Genomic DNA, 6412 nt, shown 5'->3' with positions numbered 1-6412 from the left:
TTGAATGGAAACTTGAAGAGCAAGTTAGATTATGTGAGGTCTAGGATTGACTCACATATATTGTTTTTCTATTCTGGGTGATTGAGTATGATTTTCATGATGTTTGTTAAGAATGATTATGTTTTTGTGACTTGAGTTAAGGGGAATGCATGAGTATGTGTTTTCTTAATCTTGTTGAGCATTTTTGCGAGTTTGGGGATTCGGGTAGAATCAAATATGAATTCGCCTGCAAATGAAATATTAATGGACCTTGAGAGTCATTATATTCATTCAGGGAATTTACTATTCGTTTTGGGAATTTAGCAATATCATACCTGTTGGTTGAGAAAAATTTCGAAAAGAAAATATTAGAGAATGAATAGTGGTTTTTGAGTGAAGAGGAAATTCTAAGATGTTTGGGATTGGTTAGAAGTTCATCAGAGTTAGGATAGAACTTTGTCAGTTACGTGTATCTTGAACCGCGAGAACCGAGTCCGGTTTAATCCGAACCAATCTACTTACTATATATAGTAAACTTGTGGTCCAAACCTCACAAAAACACAATTTTCTCTCTCTTCTCTATCCAAATCCGCAAACCACTCTCCCTCCTCCATCTTCATCTTGTTTTGGCCATAACTTCTTCGTTCCTTGTCCGAATCGCGCAAACGAGATATCAAAACGAAGCCCTTGACGATTCCTATCTTCTCACGCGTGATTCACGTTCATTAGATGAGGTATTCCTCCCCGTTTTTCCTCTTTTTAATCACGGTTTTGAGTATCTTATGGGTAAGGGTGTCGAGTTTCGATTTTCTTGCGTGATGTTATGTATTAATGTTGTTGGGTAAGTCTGTATGAGTATAGATCTGAAAGAAAATTTACGATCCGTTCATTTTAAAATTTTAAATGTTTTTGGAAAAGTGTTGAAATGTAAATTTTATTTGATATTTATGCTATAGACAAGTAAATGAGTTGATTCAACCGATTAGTTTTTGAAAAATGTTGTCTGGACGAAAAGACTGAACCGTGCAAGGGCATTTTCATCATTTTAAAACTGTTAAATTGTGAAAATGAGTTTAGCAATGGATTCGCGTCGTCGACACGGTCGAAATGGACCTATGGTTCGCGACGTTTCGACAACGGATGAATTTATTATGATTTTCTGAAAATAATATGTGTCTGAGCTTTCGATGTAAGTGACTGCGGACACTTTTAGAATTAAAATTTTAAATGTTTGAAATGTTGAGTTGTGAAAATATTTTGTCTGTGAATTTGTGTTAGATTGACTGAGCCAGAGGCTCTGGTATGCGATGTAAACACAAAGGAGACTCTGTCGAAAATTCGTCAGATTCATTTTATCATAGTTTTGAGTGGTTTCGAAAAGATGTTTCAAAACGGAAAACAGTTTATCAATTGCTTTGATCTTTTAAGATTTCTTGAGGACTTAAATTATTTGGGAAAATATTTATTTTGGGTGATTTTAAGGAAAAGTGATATATTATTCAGTCGGGGAAATATTAAAAAAAATAATAATTTAGATACGATACTTCGTGATCGTATTAAAAATGTTTTGAGAAGATAAACATGGGAAAGAAAAGTATTTGCAGGAAAAGAATTTCCTTAGATATTTTGTTAACTTTATGGTCATGATAAGACTTAAAGTATTTTTAAGGATTTTGAGACGAATGTCATGTTGGAAAATATTTTATTTATGTTTTAGAAAATATCGAAGTTGATTGTATTTTCGAGAGTTGCTAAGGTTTCACCTAGAATGGGTAGGAAGCTTTAGAGTCGATATTTACCTAAGTTATTGTATATGTTAGGATACTTAGCTCAAGGGTTTAGAGACGTTCCTGATGTAGATGCTTACGAGTTGTAGAGCTGTACGTTATAAGGAATGCGTTGCTCAGGTAAGGGCACTTTCTTCAACATCATAGTTACTTAAATGCCTGGATGGTGTATGTGATATTGTGTGTATTGTGAATATGATATGTTAAGTGAATGTGTTTGCCCAGTGTGGGATTTGTTTGCAATCAATTTGATTATGATATGTTGATGTGCGTTGCTTTCATATGATTTGTGAATAAATATATGAAATGCATGTTGATTCATGAAATGTTGTTTGATATGAATTGAAAGATAATATGTGAATTGCCAGTTGAGGCATGTTTTTATACTACATATGTTGAATGATGTATAAGAGTTGCATTTGCACATATTGAGTGGACAATATATGCTCATGCATTTCATTGTACGTGTTAGTCCGTTGGACGCACGGGTCTTATAGTACGCGGTAGTTCGTGGAGACGCACGAACGCGCGGGGTGTGGACTGCCGTGAAGGAACCCACCTTAAATCTATGCGATTGGGTCTTATAATACGCGGTAGTTCGTGGAGACGCACGAACGCGCGGGGTGTGGACTGCTGTTTTATCTTGGTTTTCGGGTGTCAAACATTGATTAAGTTTGAACCTTCTTAACCGGTGATATCTCATTTTTTCTTGGGAAGGGAAAAAGTAAGCAAAACCCTTGAGAATCGAGGTCCGGGAGTTGATTTCGCTACGGGAAGGTGTTAGGCACCCATAACGACTATAGTATCCTAGAGGAACCGTCTTTATTTTCTACGCGCGCGCTTTATTTTTAAATGCTATTTTGAAAGTGATATTAAGCCTAAAGGTTTTCTAAATGAAGAATTGGAGGGAGAAGAAAGTGTTTGAATTTTTATTTTAATTGAATTGAAGGAATTTTGTCCTTGCCTACGTACCCGTTCAAGGGATCAAATCCACCGTAGTTCTCTTCCAAAAATGTTTTTTTTTTTGTTTTTGTTGGTTGATTTTAAGTTTGAAAATTGGAGTTTGAAGAATGGAGATTGAGAGGCCTCAAGGGCATTAGATTGGAAAAATGTGAGGTGGGATTAGTTATTTTGCAAAATGAAAGTCAAAGTATGATTAAAATTCATTAAAGTTTGATTAAGAAAATAAAAGAGAATACAATCGGATTTTGATCCCAAGGTTTATTAAGAAAAATATTTGAGTGATGTTGTTCATATTTTTTGGAAAAGAGATTTTTCTAAGTGTAAAGCCTAAGCATTCATCTAGACATACAATCCTAAACATACATCTAAACATGCATATCCTAGCCATACATCTAAAGTGAGGTGTGTGCATGTGTCGGTGCTTGTGTCGGTGTACATCATTAGAGTCCATTGTCCTTATTACATCATTGGCCTAGATACATTCTATGGTCTTGCAAGAAATTAAAATTGCATAAAAGTAAAGTACAAAAGTTCCTACATGTTACATTCCAAGTCTTGTTATGAATCAAAGTGCAAAGGAATGAAAGGATGAGAAAGAGATGGAAGATGAAATGCTCATGATGTATGAAACATAAAGTAGAGTGGTTAGTGAAAATAAGGCATAAAATGATAGGAAGGTAGGCAAGGAACTACTAGAACAAAGAATGGTAAAAATGACAAAAATAAAGTGTCAAGATGTAGTGGAAATTTATCATAACCTCTCAATAAGTACATGACCTATAATTCTCTTATTATGAGCAATGTTCAAAGACTTCATTGTATTATGAGTGTGAGAATTATAGGGCATATTCAAGTCAAGGATTATGACACATTTTAGGTCCATTTTAGCACTTTATTTCTCATGGTAACAATACACATTACTTATGAAGCAAGAAATTCACAATTTGCACTTTCAAAACAGCCAAACAAACACAATTTCCAGAAGTAAACACATTACACATTTGCATATTAAGTATTCAACACAATGTGGCAAAATATTAGAATCAAAAGCATACAAAGGCTTCACAAAAATTGACCAAAAGTACCAAACATCACAAACAAGATCACTTATATCTTCTATCCATTTTTCATGTCAAAATATTATAAGAGACTAGTATTAAAATGTCAAACATGATTTTTTAGAGATGTTAACATGGTTTTTTAACAAGAAATGGAAAGGAATTGAATCAAGGAAGGACAAATTATTTCCTCATTCTTTAATCAATGCTTGACATATAAATACGTCAAGATTCATCAAAAAATATCAAGAAAATGATTTGCACATCTTTTAGGAATTTTTTTTAAAGGTTTTTTATGAAACAAAGGCGCAAATAGTAAGAGGCAGTGTGGGAATAGCAAGAAAATAAGTGAAAATGAAGCCCATCACAGAGAACTGACCCAAGCCCACATACACATGGATCTTGGATCGTATGGGAGCATGTGGAACGCAGGATGGATCCAGGAAAGCCCACCCTAGATCTAATGGTGGAGATTCAAAGCCCAGGGTGAACCAGACTGGTTCAGACAAACCGGTCTGGTTCATACACCTATATAAACATATGGACCGGTCCAAACCACTGATTTCACTCCTCTTTCTCTTTCCTTCTCTCAAATTCTCTCGTTCTCTCTTCTCTTCAACTTAGAAACCCTAACGGCGTTGGAAACCATGAGGAAATAACGAAGAACACGCCATGGCCTTCAAGAATGACGGAATCATCGTCTTCTCAGACGGATTCCATTCGTTCTTGCTCATATCTTTTCTAAACTGATGTTTAACGTGTGTTCTTCGTCATTTCTTGTTGCTTGTTCTAGATCTACTCACATCGCACCAAAACGAACGCAAATGTAGATGAAAACGCAGATGAAGGTAAGATTGAAAAAAAGAGTTTACCTGAGATTCAATCGGAGGCAAAAATGAATGAAAATCCACAGAAACCTTCGCGTAAGCTTCAGATCTATCTGGTAAGAGTTCGTTGTTGCTGAAACCGAAAATAAATCGGTTACAACCTTCTTCTTCTTCTTCTCTCACGTAAAACAAGCTTCGTGATCGTGTTTGAGCTTGTTACAGTTTGTAACGAGCTCACACTTGAATTGCGAGGATCTTGCTGGCTTTTGGTGCTTTTACAGTTCGATGATGTGAATTTCGAAAAGAAATTCCGAGAACTGATTCTAATTCGTATGGAATTTGTGAAATTGATGAAGAATTTGTTGATTTTCGTTTGTTTTGGTAAATTCTGGAAATGGTTAGGGTTTTTTGTGATGATGATTCGGTTAGAATTCTGATACAGATGATGGAATTGTGGTGATTATGGTGATCGGAAAAGTTTGTTGTGGATTCTGTTACGGTTGTTTTGGGTGGTGGAAGTGGCGGTTAGGGTTGTTTCGGAAGAAACTTGTTGAAGTTCTTGATGAACTTCAAGTAAGTTCTTCAGAACTCCTGGTTTTTGATCTGTTTCGGTGGAGAGAGCAAGAGTGAAAGTTGTTTTGGTGAGTTGTAAAAAAAGTGAATGTTTTTTTTTGTGACTTTGACCTGAGTTGGCACTGTTTTATAGGTGCCAAGTGTTCCTTTTGCCCAATGAAATATTGCCACGTGCCCTTTTGGACTAAGCTTGGACTAAAATGAATCATGGACTGATCTGCAATTTTTAAGACTTTGGGACTTTTCTGCAAAATATAACAAATAAAGGACCAAACTGCAAAAAAATCAATAAAGGACTAAAAGGACTGAAATGCAATTGACCAAAAATGAAAGGACCAAAGTGCAAAAAATAAAAGGACTAAAATGTAATAAAAATAAAATTGGTAAAAAAAAAAGTTTAACTTGAAAACAACGTAAAGTGAAACCAATAAAAAACACAAAATGGACTAAAACGAACCAATTACCTAAATGAGGTACTTTAAAGTAACCTCTCTCTGCCGAAATTTTGTGTGAAATGACCAAAATGCCCCTGGGGCTAAAACGACTAAAAATGACTCAGATGCAAATTTTTAAACTGAGTTTTTAACAGGGAATTAAAGCAAGAACTTATACAAGCAAAATTAAAAGACTCAGAGACAATTTTAAGAGATTAGACAGAGCTTTAACACTTGAAAGGACTAAAATGCCCCTAGGGGCTAAACTGACTCAAAATGACTTCAAATGCAATTTTTGAAATGGATTTTGACATAGAATTGAAATGAAGACTTATTCAAACTATTTGAAAGGACTCAAACAAATTTTAAAAGACTGAAAGAAATTTTAACATAGGAAATGACTAAAATGCCCTTCTTCATGAATTTTGCAAATAACATTGAAATAAAATGCAGAGAAAGATGTAATTGATTAGAGACATATCAAATGACTTGAAATGCAAGAAGAATTGAGTTAGTATTTTTAGGTCCAAAATTAGGGTATGACAGCTGCCCCTATTTAAGTTTCTTTGTCCGGAGAGTCAAGAGACGAAGTCTTTGATTTGACGGGACGAAGATACTTAAATATTAACTTTTGCACCGTTTTTGGACATAAAAATACGCTCTCGGATTTTCAGAATCATGAATGCCATGCGATATTTTGATTATGAATGCAAGACAAACGACTGGAGTCTATGGAGCATGTCATGTCACTGGGGATCCAGGTGGACATTGACAGGGTAGACAAGCCAGGG

The 6412-nt window shown here is 35.1% G+C and overlaps 1 long non-coding RNA gene across 1 annotated transcript; it reads left to right on the top strand.

Annotated features, from left to right (window-relative positions):
* Positions 1-555: 555 nt before the first annotated feature.
* Positions 556-2009, top strand: LOC146949219 (uncharacterized). The gene is made up of 2 exons (XR_015025389.1): positions 556-713; positions 1800-2009. It is a non-coding gene; the product is annotated as an uncharacterized LOC146949219 (long non-coding RNA).
* The last annotated feature ends 4403 nt before the right edge of the window (positions 2010-6412 follow it).

The sequence above is a fragment of the Medicago sativa genome, chromosome 2 (assembly GCF_051527215.1).
Source record: "Medicago sativa cultivar Bolivia chromosome 2, Bolivia_mono, whole genome shotgun sequence".
NCBI lineage: Eukaryota > Viridiplantae > Streptophyta > Magnoliopsida > Fabales > Fabaceae > Medicago > Medicago sativa.
Note: the sequence above shows the minus strand (reverse complement) of the source record. Positions and strands in the feature narration are given on the sequence as shown.